This window comes from Rattus norvegicus, chromosome 2 (genome assembly GCF_021556685.1).
Source record: "Rattus norvegicus strain SHRSP/BbbUtx chromosome 2, alternate assembly SHRSP_T2T, whole genome shotgun sequence".
Taxonomy (NCBI): domain Eukaryota; kingdom Metazoa; phylum Chordata; class Mammalia; order Rodentia; family Muridae; genus Rattus; species Rattus norvegicus.
In genome coordinates this window covers 186,630,733-186,645,002 of record NC_141535.1, presented here as the reverse complement: position 1 = coordinate 186,645,002, position 14,270 = coordinate 186,630,733, and the positions used below count along the sequence as shown (strand labels likewise).

The 14,270-nt window shown below is 46.0% G+C and overlaps 1 pseudogene; it reads left to right on the top strand.

Moving 5' to 3' along the window:
• The first annotated feature begins 12,086 nt into the window (after nt 1-12,086).
• Nucleotides 12,087-12,675, top strand: Fcf1-ps4 (Fcf1 rRNA-processing protein, pseudogene 4; annotated as a pseudogene).
• The last annotated feature ends 1,595 nt before the right edge of the window (nt 12,676-14,270 follow it).

Below are 14,270 nucleotides of genomic sequence, written 5' to 3'. Positions count from 1 at the left end.
CAGAGGCCAGAATGTTCTGCCTCTCCTTGACCTAGATGCCTCTTAGCAAACAGGCTGAAGTCTGCCCCCTAATATGAGGCGAGTCTTTCAGTTCATGTGTCAGACATGGAGAGACCATCTCAGCTCACATGTTGATCCCTTATGTGTAACTTTCCTAGACTTACACAACTCAAGGATACTAGCACCCAGTTCTCATCACACCTAGATGTCTAGACCATTCTGAGACTGTCTCAAATCTAGGGGGCTGCAGGATCACAGACCTGGGGCCTGACCGAGACACATCTTCAGTATGTTTGGTCACTGGGTAAATTTCTGCCATGCTCTACATAGCTCCCTGGACTGACTTAATTGGAGTGGCAGAGGAATAAAGAAAGGACAGACATATGGACACAGAGAAACCAAGGTCGGGCAGTCCAGGATCTCTCATGGGGAGCCCAGAAGCTTAATGTGTTTATTGTATATGGTTAAACAGGAATCAGGACTATCACATACAGCTGAACAAGGGGTGGGGCTTATGGCATGGGACTGAACAAGGACGCAGGCTTAGCTCATCTCAGTAGACACCAGCTCTGTAGGAGAGCAGTCTTCAAGCCATAAACATCTCCAGGGAGAAAGCCTTGGTGGGCATTTCCTGTATGTGAACCAGAGGTCTGCCATCCCTCTGAGCCTCGCTTGCACGTGGCTTTGCCACTCCCATGGGTCTGAGGCACCAGGTTGTTTGACATGGCCGCGCTCCTGTCAACGGCACACGCCCACTCAGGACTACACTCGATCTTGCAACCCCATAAAACAAATCTCTTTTCCTTAAATGTTCTCCCAAGAACACACCTGGAAAGGAAAGCCAGGCATAGGGGCAGTGGTAAGGAAGAGACAAAACCAGCAGTGTGAGCCACCAGGCACCAACTTCTAAGATCCCAGCAGCCCTGAAAACCCTTTGACCACGTGATGGAATAACATGCAGTACAACGTAGTATGAAACACACACACACACACACACACACACACACACACACACACACACACACACACTTTAAGTAGCTAATGAATAAAGTGTAGCCTAGGTAGGTCTCCAAGCCCAAAATGGTCATATCCTAAAAGCTCCAGTGTACACTGGTGTCGTGAAATGGACAGCACTTTTGTTTTTCCTGCAGAAATAATGTCAGGAAAGATACTTAGCTTCCCAGGCTAGCCCACGCAAACTCTCGTAAGGGATAACATTAATTAATGGCAGGGCCGAGCGTACTGGAGTTCTAGCAGCTAGTGCCTGCGCATTGGCTCAGAAAGAACTGCCATGCTAGGGGACAGCTGTAGGGCACATCTCTCTTGGATTTCAGATGAAAGATCTCCGGCCCACACCTGCAGGGAGGATGCCTGCTTCCCGCCTTCCTCTCTCTCTAGAAAAGGGAAACATTTATTAGTCACCAGAACTTCTTAATGCCAGGACTGACCCTCTCGGCCATGTCTCTTTCATAACTTATCCTCCAAGCTTGCTGACAGCAGAGTCCCTGCCATTGTTTTTAACTCTTAGAGCTTTTCCTATCGTAGAAATAGCAGCGGGAGGCGGTGAGAATGGTTCAGTGGGCAAAGTGCTCGGTGTGTAAACGTGAGTCCCTGATTCTGGATCCCCAGCTCCTACACGAAGGAAGGACGGATGAAAAGACAGAAGGAAGAATGGAAGGAAGGAAGGAAGGAAGGAAGGAAGGAAGGAAGGAAGGAAGGAAGGAAAAAGACGGAAGGAAAGGAAAGAGGGAGGAAGGAGAGGAGGAAGAAAGGATAGAAGGAAGGAAGAATGGAGGGAGGGAAGGAAGGGGGAAGGAGAGAAGGAAGGGAGAAGGGAACGAAGGAAGGGGAGCAAGGCAAGCAAGGAGCTGTGACCCCAGTGCTAGGCGCTGTGTTCGGGAGGATCCTAGGGTTCCCTGGGCAGTCAACCTAGCCCAAATGGTGAGCTCCAGGTTCAGTGAGAGATCCTGTCTCAAACACTAAGGTGGAGAATGGTAGAGGACGATTTCGTCATCCACCACAGGTCTACAGCGGGGCCTGCACATGCACACTCGCACATAGGAAACAGTTAACCCGAACAGAAAAACCCAAGTAATGGAAATCGACCATCATCACTGTTAAAAATATTGTAGATAGCCTTCCACCATGTTTATTCTTATAAACTTGTTGCATATTTGGAAATGTACTGTGAGGACTTGTTTGGTACTTTGCTTTTGTTTTTGGTCAGCAGGTATCAGGGACATTTTCTATGTCGGCAGTGACGTTCACCCTGGGCGCCTCCAGAAGAGATAGCATCCAAGGACAGTGTAACTCATGTCTCCTTCTCTATCTACTGGGGTGTTACCCCTGCACTAGAATTCTCGAGAGCCCACACCCAAACAAGAGTACAGGGGATATATCACATCCATCCTTTCATAAGACCTTGGGTGACATAGTTTTATCTCTGTGGATTTAACAAAATTCATTCCATGGCCTTTTTTTTTTTAATATTTCAGGTTCTAGTTTGTAAAATAAACAAGTAGTGTCTTGTTACTCTCTACTACAGAACAATTTCTCTCTCTGCCCCAAGTAAGTTACTCCACAGGATCCGAGCCCCCCTTTCAAAAGCCTTGCCAACAGCTTGTGGGAAAAAGCAGAGTTTATGAACAAAACCATTCAAAACAAAACAAAAATATTAGCTTCCCCCATTCAACAAACCCCTTCCCCATCACGCATACAAGACGCAAAAGGAAGTAGGCTGGGTGAGAGGTGAAACTCTGGAGAGATAAGCACGGCCTTGGAGACCCTGGGAAAGAACGGCCTGAGTCTGGGGGATGGGTGCCTATGGTAAGCAGAGGTGGAAACCTGAATCCTGAAGGGCTAACAGGAAAGCTCTGAATTGCCACGGAGCCTGCAGCTCAGAACAGCTACTAGCAGGCCACATGCCTCCAGTTCCAGCCAGGCTTCAGTAAGCTCCCACATGACCCTGGGGTTAAAGCACCAGCTCTTCACATGAACCATGGCTCTTAGCATGGCCAGACCATGATTAAGGGGACAATGTGAGGCCAGGAGGAAATGCATGAACCAGGACTCAGGGTCTAACTGACACAGTCAAGTGACCTTGACAGTCACTCGTAGGCCTTTAGTTTCCATCCTGGCGAAGGGGGGAGTTTGAGTTAAATTACTGCTCATTGCCATCCTAGCAGTATTCGTGATTTTAAGCTGTTAGGTATATCGATGCCAAGCCAAATGTTGGGGGAAAAATCCAGGCTCATCTCAGGTTCCCAATCGCATTTTTTCTTGCTCTGGGGAACACAGTGAATGTTTTCAGGCTACTTTTATTCCAGATGGTGGCACAGCATTAAGTCCATGAGGATACACAGAGGAGAACACAAATGAGCCAGCATCTGGAGCCATGTTTCAATCAGCTTGTTCTCGGCTGTCTGTGAAGAAAACTGGGGTGGAGTTGACTGAACACCCTGGCCTTCACCCTGTGGTGTATACAGATGTGCTCAAGCTCACGACAATGTCCACTTAGCTCCCATTAACTTGCCCAATCTGGTCTTGCGCGTACTTCATAGCCCAGGCAGTGCCTCCAACTTGTGATCCTCCTGCCTCAGCCTCCTACGTAGCCAGAATTACAGGCCTGTGGCATTGGGTCCACCTAGTTTGTTGATCTGTTGCCTTATATATTGATTTTTTTTCAGTCAGCCCTTCATTTTTAATGCCCACTGAACTTGGTGTTGCTCTGTGACACAGATACACTGCTGTCTCCAACACAGCATCAGAACCCAATGATCCAAACCTAGAGTTGTCTTCAGCATTCTGCTTAGACTTCTCCAAGAGCCAACTAACTTATACCACCAGTGAGCCTCCCATAAGACTAGTTAGATAACCACTTTGAAAAAGAAAATGTGTCTTGGTTTAGAACACCACGTCTACAAGAGCACATATCTTTTGTCTAGATTGTGGGGACAGCCCATGATGCCCAGGGAGTGTAAAGACATGAGTGAGGAGCTGTGAGCCCAGGGAAACATAGACTGGAACCACATGTCTCTGCATCTGTTTACCCGGTCTATACGCAAGGGGCTGTGGGAACCCTCAATACCTCCAGGTTCAGCATATGACTGTGGATTCCAATCGGCCTAACCATGTGGTTGAAGCATCAGGATTGATGAACTCAATCAGGTAAAGACCATGACCATTGAAGGCAAACCGATAATGATCGTAATAACAATGGCTGGGTCACCTCATGTCACCCTACTCAGACGGTGACAGATGCACAGATGCAGGGCTATAGCCTAAGTTCTCAACTCACACTAGTCCATTAATGCTTTCAAAACCCTGTGAGGTAGATATTGTAGCCCTGTGTAACATAGGAGGAAACTGGAAGTGGAAACCTTGTCCAAGGGCACGCAGCTGGTGAGTGGTATAGCTGGGATTTGAACCCAGGCAGTCTGCTTTCAGTATGTGTACACTTAACTCCAAACTAAATAGTATGGCTGTGTGATAATCACTGTAGCAACTGAGGAAGAAACATGTGAGGAGGTGCTAGGACAGGCCCCACAGAGAAAAGGACATTTGCGGTGTGCCTTGATGAATGAGTAGGAGTCGTTTAGGCAGAAATGGGGGGAAGAGCAGCTAAGCTCTGTGGGTCAGCGTGAGCAAAAGCCTGAAGGGCAGAGAGTATTTCCGTCCAGATGGACCAGCAGGTCCATGGGAGCTTGACTCACAGAGAAAGGAGAATTGAGGGAAGGTTGTTAAGAACTGTGTAAGCTATAAACCTCCTTGCAGGCAACAGGGAGCCAAAGAAGAAGTTGAGACAGGAGCTTCCTCCAGTCTCCAGGGATCCCCAGAATGAGCTCTTGGTTTGCCTAACCTGGATAGCACCCAATACAACATCACGTGTATGGTCAGCTTGCTTTGAACCCCTCCAGCACAACTGTTAGAGCTCAGAACTGGGTAACCTTATATCACCCTACTCAGACGGTGACAGATGCACAGAGATAGAGCAGGATAGCCCTCCACAGTGTCCTCTGAGATGAAAATGTTGGAACCCTGAATCTAGAAAAGGCCAAATGGAGATCAACCATGAATTGGGGGTTTTTCTTTTCATTTTGAAAAATATTAACTTTTTCCACATAATATTCCACATACATGTGTTTCAGCTAAGAGTCAGTATGAGTGTACCATCACAGGACTGTAGCACTTGCTATGACTCAGATGTAATCAACCCAAACAAAAGAGGCGTATACTCAGATCAGTGCCCAATCCATCCCATTGCTAGAGGGCTCCATGCCATAGCTCAAGTCCTACAGGAGGCTTGGGGAAGCTGGGCTCTGAGAAGGGGTCATCCTGTCACATCTCTCCAGCTCTTCATCCTGCCCGGAACTTCTTGTCCTGACACAGATCAGCTTTACCTGAGGTAGGATTTCTGTTACTGTCTAGAGGACATCAAAAGAAAGCCATTCCATGAGCAGTATTTGGCTTTAAGCCAAATGGTTAACCTGCTGTCCCTCAAAAGAGTCGCCACAAATACCTATTACCCCTTCCATCCCGGGAAAGTTCTATTTAAAAGCTCACAAGGTGCCAGGAAGTCATCAGAGGTGAGAAGGAGATATATGACATTCAAAGCCCCATACACGAATTTCATTTAAAGCCTAGAAAATGCTAAAAGTAGGAATTATGCAGGAGGTTGTGGGGCAAACAGGTGTGTTTCCTGCAGTCAGGAAATGCTAGAGCCACTGGGCAGGCATGACTTTACCCGAGGTATGGAGCAGGGGAAAATTTGCCTTGATGATCCGTTTGTGGCAGACTTGCTTTGGTTCCCGAATCTTGGAGTGTTCTTTCAGAGGTTGTAAAATCTCCGGGACAGTGACCTTGATAAAGGGGTCTTGATATGTTGAAATTCGGAAGTGGCATGGGTCCCAGTAAGTTCCCTTTAGTCTGATCTCAACGACGTTGAGTTTCCATGCAATGCTGGGTTGGTCCGGCATTGCGAACTGATTGCAGTATTCCACGGGCAGAGAAGGAAGGCGCTCTCCCACCTTGAGCTGACACTTGCTGTCCTGGGACATTGTCACTGGGTCTATAGGAAGCACAGCGTGGGCAACTATTGCAGGGTCAAAGACACTGGCAATATCCATCTTAGTGTTCGGACTCTGAGCCATTCTCTACGAGTGAGTCCCGAGGGAGGCTAGTGTGTCCCTGTTGGCCCTGAGCACACACAACCCCACTTGGCCAGAGGTGCTCACTCTTACTACCGCATCCCCTGAGGGCTGCTGTCACCAGCTGCAGGCCTTACTAAGGGTACAGGCACAAGTTTGTTTTTCTCACAATCTCTCAAGAGAAGTTCTAGTTGTTTTCACTGGTTGGTTGGCTGGCTTATTTGCTTTTGTTTGTTTGTTTGTTTGTTTGTTTGTTTGTTAACTTGACACAAGCTAGAGTTCTTTGGGAAGAGGAAATGTCAATTAAGGATTTGGCTTTATAAAACTGGCCTGTATGCACGAAGGGAGGAGGGAGCAGGAAGAAGGTGGGAAAGTCTGTGATAGGTGGGGCACAGGTTTTAAAATATAGCCAAAACCCCAGATTCAGGAAGGGCCAGGACAAAGGGCTGCCTTGGGCCAGGGAGCAGAAAGCAATGGACTGTTTCTTCAGAGCCAAATAAGTCAGCTAGATGGACTCCTGTCTTCTTGGCATTCTGCTCAAGATCCAAGTTCCAGGGTGGGGAGAACATTCCCTTGGCCCAGCCCTGGGAAGGAGTGACAATAAAAATCACTGATATTTACGGCTTGTGTACTCTCCACCAGGCACTGTTTGAGTGCCATGTGCGTGGGTTTTTCTTCCCCAGGCAACCCTACAAGGCTGACACTGAAAGAATTCAGAAACCGAAACAGAGTGAAACACCTGCCCAGACTCACCCACGCTGTCTAGACTCAGAGCTGGCATTCAACGCAAAGCTATGTGCTGCTGCAGGTGACGTCCGGTCTAACATCCAAAGGGAATTCAGGACACCTTGGTGTGGATGAAGGGATGCTAAGGAGATGGAGTCCGTGGATGATCTCTGTGGCTTGGTCTTCTAAAGGGAACGTCTCAGCCAAGCTTCTGCACTCAAGCTTCCAGCATTACACTATGACCATTACAGGGAGTAGAAGAGAGGGGCAGGGGCAGGGGAGAGCAGAAGAGTGGATGAAGCCAGATGAAAGAGAAAAGGGGCCTGTAAATCATGACTTAAAGCCAAGCATAGTCGCACACTCCTGTCCTCCCAGCTCTAGAGAGGCTGAAAGAGAAGGATTCCAAGTCTAAGAGCAGCCGAGGCTGGAGTTCCAGATCATATGAGACCTTTTCTGCTTGTTTGTTTGTTTGTTTGTTTTTCCCAAAAAAGCATTACCTGAAGAACAACAGAAAGTGCAAATGCTAAAAAGAATTTGATGGACTGCAATTAAGTGGACTGAAGTAGAGAGGCCAACCTTTCCCCAGTGGCAACGGATGGGAAGGAAGTTCTAGGCTCTGCTAGGACCCATCATGGTTCAGGGAAAGTTTGTAATCAGATTGGGAACTAAATTCTACCTCAGACCATCAATCAGAATGGTGTCATTTTCTGAAAATAACGACATTTCTGAGTCTTGGTGTCTGTAGCTGTCTTTGGCTATTTTATGGGTTCTTTTTTCTTCCACCCTTTACCCCTTTTCTTCCACTTTCTAAACCCCCAAACACTAGATAGGAAAACGGATACCAGGGGTTGGAAAGGAGGAGATGTTAGCATTAGACTACTTCCTGCTGATTTTGGGGCGTTGAGTTCGTTTGAGCAAGTCTGAATCTCACCACCTGGATATCTAATTTCTTCTTCTTTGTGCACAACTACTTAACAAACAGACACCAACAGCATCAACCAACAACATCAACAACCAACAACCTGCCCGGCCTCTCGGGGCCCTAGCATTTATGTGCCCTCAGAAGTATCCCCAGAGTTCTAAATGTCACCCAACCACAGAAACGCTCTGCTGCTGGCAAAATCACACCCCCTGCTAGAGCATGAGGCAAATCAGTCAGCTCCTGTGGACAGTCTGAAGCAGCCCTGTATCCCACACCTGGTCTTAAAACAAAGCACGTTCTTATAAGAGTTCTGTGTTTCTTAAAGCTACAAAATTTCCAAAGTTCTCACTACTGGTGTCCTTGTCTATAGTTTTAGCAATGCCTATGTCAGAGGAGTGTCAAGCAGATAAAATAGATGACAAGAAGTGTTAAGCCCTGTACAGGCTCACAAGCAAGTACTCATTACATGCTGGACACTTGTCTGTTAGCTCTACAAACCCAGCATGGTCTCAGGGCGAGCAAACAGAGCCCTTCTCAATATTGGGTGCCTAGAACAGCCCCTGTTGAGGAGTGATCAGCAGAGCACACAGGACAGCAGAAATCGTGCTATGCCTAAGAAAGAGGTCAGGAAAAGGCACTGCCAACAGATGAAGCCTTTCAATAGACAATGAGCAGGTGAGGAACGGAAAAGCATCCTGGAGCCTGACAGTCTGGGGAATGGAATGCCAGAAATGAGTCTCTGGAAAAACATTCTTCCTAAAATATAATTGTAAGAATTCCTTTTCATATAGCTCTCAGAGCATTTCTTTGAAGTCTCTGAGGAAGGCATGAGCAGGGCTCTGGACAGGCAGTTGGGAGCCTGGATTCTGGCTTCTGGTCTGTGGTGAAATCCTCAAGGCTCTGTGGCCTGTCTGAAATTTTCAAGGACCCAACTTCTTTGTCTAGAAGAAGTAGAAATAACAATATCCACCTCTCACTATTGGAGGAAGAAGTAAATGAGACATTCATAAAGCACCTTAGTGTGCATTGAACAAACGAGGACTTCTTTCCCCTCTACCACTGATATGAAATATCAATAGAGCAACGAGGGAGTCAAGCAAGGGCAGATGGAATGGGTGGATGGTTTTGAATTCCTCGACTCCCAGAATGCCTCATATGCTCCCGGAGTCTGGAATGACCCCTTCCACTCTACCCTGATCAAATCCTTATCTAGCAAGAACCTTTTACCCTGCAAGACAGAGTTTAAAGATCACGACCTCGAGGAATTGCTTCTGGGCTTTGCTCGGCGCGGGACTCGCTCTTCATTTTTGAGCTGATTTCCCTCTTGCTTCAGGTTGTAATTAGCTCACCTTGGCTTGCTTTTAATCCATCTAGGCTATTACTGTACAGTTTTTTTTTTTCTAGAGCTTTACTTTTATGGAGAATGGGAAGTATTCTGTCCCCCTCCCCTGAACTCATATCTCCATCTGGGCAACAAGTACTTCCAATCTTGAGGTCACTCAACGTTTCCCAAGACAGAAGGAGGATTCTCTAGTTGGGGAAGCACGAAACCAAACTGATCATAAAGGAACAATTTATCAGTTAGGCACAGGACCTAGAGTGCCAGGTGCTTTATAAAGCACACAGAAAATGTTTTAATTTCTTTAAACGTATGTAGAAAAGACCCCTTAAATCAACCAAAATGTTTTAAATATAGTTCTAATAACAGTCATCAATTCACAGCACGTTGTGGAAGAGGTAAGCCGTGAAAGCCACAGCAGCCGTGCCCCTTAGGCAGGTGAGGGTCAGTCTGGTTCCTGCTCTTTTGCCCCAGGAACTGCCTGTCTATAAGAAGCAAGCATTTAACCTGCTCTACCTTACTTGGCATTAGGCAAGGACACAGCCATATCCAGCATTGCAAGGTGGCTGAGATGAAACACCCAGTGTTGCTGCATGCCCTAAGCCAGGCCTTTGAACTTAGTCCCATCGGTAAGTGAGGTAATATAATACACTGACCTCCTTCTGCCTGGCTCCCCGGCCTAGCCTCCTCACTTCTTCCTAACTTGGGCAGGAAATGGAGATGCCATTTACTGAGCCCATGAAATCACTGTGTTGATCCTTTAATGATCCTTGTTGGTTGAGTATGACTTTATTTGACAGAAAAAGACATTGATGAACAAGCAGTTTAAAGAACACCGGCAGAGCAACTAATGAGCGGGCTTTGAACCCACTTGTGGTGTCTGAGGGGAGCTTCTTTTCCACATCACAGTGCACAGTGAAGCTCAGTAAATGTGTGTCAGAATGAACCAAACTAGTAAGAAAGCGTTGCCAGTCAGCACAACACTAAGGACAACTTCCCAAAGATTTTGACCTGGCAATTACAAGCTTCAGATGAGTGATTTGGCATTTGTTATTCCTGTAGCAAGCTCTTTATAAAGCTTTAAATCCAGTATCTTTCCTTGAAGAATTGCCATCAGTTGGAATATATTTTTACACCATCTTTCGCCATCTTTGTAGAAACAGTTAGGGCAGCAGAGAGTCCTTTATCTACCCAAGTACTTAGAATAAAAATAAAATGTCTGGGTTTCATGGAGGGAGACAGACTGAAATATGAATAACCATGTCCCGTTTTGAAGTTCATTTCTATCCCAGAAGGCTGAGACTCAAGATTGGCCCTTTCTGCTGTCTCTGGCCTCGATAAGATGAGGAAAGGAAAGATGCTCCTGGGGGTGAACCTGATGAAAGGAGACCTTTCTGCTCTTATTCAGCAAGGTCTCTGCTTCCTCTCAAAGGCCCAGTAGATGAGTGGTCATGTTTAGAACCGTCAACTATTTGCCAGAAGAAATGTCTTGGAAAGAAAAGACTCTCTCACTCTCCTTCCCAGATGGAGTTCTAAGAAGAGCAAGAAGAATGAAATGTGCTTTAGGGCAAGAACGGCCCTTTCCCATATTGAATTTACAAGTCTTTCTATACTGCCCTCAACTAATGTTAAACCTGAGTCCTCCACATACCCACAGTTCCTTGACAGCAACTAACCAAACATTAGATAAGCAAGCTCACATTTCAAGACTGGACTGACATCCCTAATATTCTAGGGTACAGTTTCACATGGACAGCTGAGGGTGACTGTCTTGGCTCTGACTGCCATCCGGCTTGCACTCTCATTGGTCAGCTATGTTCAACACATGGAATTTTTTTTCTTCTTTCTTTCTTATCACAGTAGAAGTTCCCTGCAGGCAGGGACCATGTCTTAAGGTCACAGATTTGAGCACTTATGTGTGGCTCTGAAGAGCATAGGGTAAAAGGATAAGACAGACCTGGAGTTTATAATTCTAAGAACTATTTCCTAATAGTGTGAATTTTACTCAAATCTTTCACCTTTAAAGTAGAGGCGATACTATTTTTCCCCTCAAATTGTGAAAATTAAGTGAGTTCACATTTAAAGCATTTAGCTTGACCCCTGGCACATTGTCAGTACTAGCTGTGGCAGTAGGAATAAGAAATGTTCCCCGTAGGCTCAGGTATTTGGACACTTGTACCCTAGTTGGCGGTGCTGTTTGGGAAGGCAGGAAGTAAGTCACCAGAGGTGGGCTTCAAGAGTTCCAGCTTGCTCTCTCTGCTTCCTTTGTGGGGCTGAGGTGTGATCTCTCAGCTGCCTGTTCCTGATGCCATGCCACTAGCCACCATGATGGGCTCTAATCCTCTGGAGCCATAAGTCAAAATGAACTCTTTCACTTGTAAGTTGCTTCAGTTCAGGGTATTATTCTGGGTATTTGATCACAAGTGAGAGCATAGAACACTGTAAATTGTCCTCTGCTACTGTGGTTGTACTAAGTGCTAAATGACCATTTTGGTAATTTTTTTCCCTATTGTGAGTGAACTCAAGCGAGAGTAACACACGGAGCCAACCTTAATAAGAATTTCAAGAAGAGGCCCCTTCCTCTTTTCTGTTTGCTCTTTCCTTGGAGGGATTTGGTTTCCAATCTGAGCAAACGGAGACTTCTCTGGAGGTGAGGGCTCCATTTCCCTTTCTCTCCTTGACAAGGACTTGTGCTTGTGACTGCTCACCCCTTTGACCACAGTGCACAAAGTGCTGGTTCTAGCTAAGGCTTAAGGACACATTACTTCCCAGCATACATATGGGCCTCAGTGAAGTGCTTTTAGGAGTTGGCTATCTTGTGAACAGCATGGCCAAACCGTGTCTGTGACATTACCTGCTGTCATCACTCCCCTGGCCTCATCAGTACTCACTGTGCAATTCTACTTGAAACTGAAGTCAAATACATCTTTAAGAACCCAACTGTGGGCATCGTGAACATGGGGAAGCAAAAGAAAACAAGGAAATATGCGACTATGAAGCGAATGCTTAGTCTCGCAGACGAGTGACTTAAAGAAAAGGATAGGTTGAAGCCTAAAAAGAAAGAAAAGAAAGATCCTAGTGCGCTGAAGAAAAGAGAAATCCCCAGCATCCTTCCTGCTTGTTCTTCCAGTGTAATACACAGCCGGGTCCACCTTACCACATCCTTGTGGATACCAACTTCATCAACTTTTCCATTAAAGCCAAACTGGACTTAGTGCAGTCAATGATGGACTGTCTGTATGCCAAGTGTATCCCTTGTATTGTGTAATGGCTGAAATTGAGAAATTAGGGCAGAAGTATCGTGTAGCACTAAGAATCACCAAGGATCCCCGATTTGACCGATTGCCATGCACACACAAAGGAACCTATACCGATGACTGCCTGGTACAAAGGATAACTCAGCACAAGTGTTACATTGTGGCCACAGTTGACCGTGACCTCAAAGAATCCGGAAGATCCCTGGTGTCCCAATCATGTACATTTCTAACCACAGATACAACATGGAGCGGATGCCAGATGATTATGGAGCCCCTCGCTTCTGATTCTCACTCCGCAGAATCTGCCCGCCATTCTTGGACCAGTTTTCTCTCATCAATTAACTAAACACTTTCTGATTTTTAAAGAAAAAAAAAATAAAGGACCCAACTGTGCCCTTTGAGAAGGTGGGTCTCCTGATCTGTACAATCAGTATTCTCTTTTCTGTGATAAAGCTGAAAGCTGAGTGGGAATAGATATGAGAAGGCTGCTCCTGCAGTGACGCCCTAACCCTCTGACATCACTGAAAGCCACGTGCTCTCCAGGGAGCTTCAGCCTGCGGAAGCATGTACCTGCTGAGCATCTCCTGCATCCTGGGCCAGCACCGAGCAGTCTACCTTTGTCTCTCCAGAGTGCAGGCGGCTGAATGATTTTTAGTCTCACCTACTTTTTTAAAGTCTAGTTTGCAATTTTAAATAAAATGGCACACTATCTACATATATTCTCATTTTGGAAAAGGATCTGTCCCTGCTCTTAGCTGCATAGAATCTGATGCATTTTCGTGGATAAAATTTTCCAATGAGAAAGAGAGTTCTGAGAAAAATGCAAGCAATGGACATGAAAGAGGATATAAGATGTTTTGGTGGTAAATGAGGGCATTAAAATATACTTGATATTAAAAGTGTAAAACATAATGTGGAACTTCACAGCTTCTGTACTGAATACCAAGTCTCCCTACATATAAAGTTATTAGGTTTGCACAGATTTGGGGGTGTGGTTAATTTTAGTGTGTGATGTGTTTATTTATTTGAAGAGTTTTTAATAATAAGGTTTAATATATATATGTATATATATATATATATATATATATATATGGTTTTTTTTTAATTCTTAGATCCAGACATCATGGTCTGTACATTTGAAATACCAGCAGCACTTGGGGATCTGAGACAAGCAAGAGAGGAAACTGGAGGAAGAGGAGGAAGAGGAGGAGAAATTCGCAGTGGGATATTGCTTCAGGGGTGTGAGGAAGGGAGTGGGAGCCTCATCTGAATCTATAAGGGGTGAAGGAGCAGGTAGTTCCACAAAGTCCTTGTCTGCCCCAGAACAATGGGAACTGAGTTGTGCTCAGTTGTGACTCTGTTCTCAAGAACACCATTCAGAGAAGGCAAAGCGCCACGGTGGAGGAAATGTGCCCAGGTCCCTCACCTGCCCCGGGGCGGATGCCCTATGAGCCCAGAGCCTGCTCCAACCTCCACTGCTGTTCTTCAACCTTCACCCTTTCATATAACCCAGCTCTGGGAGCCACCGCCCAGATGGCCTCGGCTGCCACAGGCAGGAGTGCACTCTGTGAGGCTCTGTGGTCTGAGGTTACCACAGTCAGCTGCAAGTCCAAACATGGGAGACAGACGCAGTGCATTGAATAACTTGTTTAAAATGAAGGAAAATTAGCCTATGAAAATAGGTGGTTAGGCTGCTTAATTGTCCCCAGAAAACCAGTTGCTTCAGCTCTGGATACATTCGAGACTCTCCTAGCTGCGATCTGTTTAGGAAGATAAACCAACCAAAAAGCTCCAGAATAAAATCATGGCAAAACAGTGTAAACATTGAATACATGGCTTCGAGGGCCACTGAGCCAAGAGACTGGTGACAATCTCAGGCA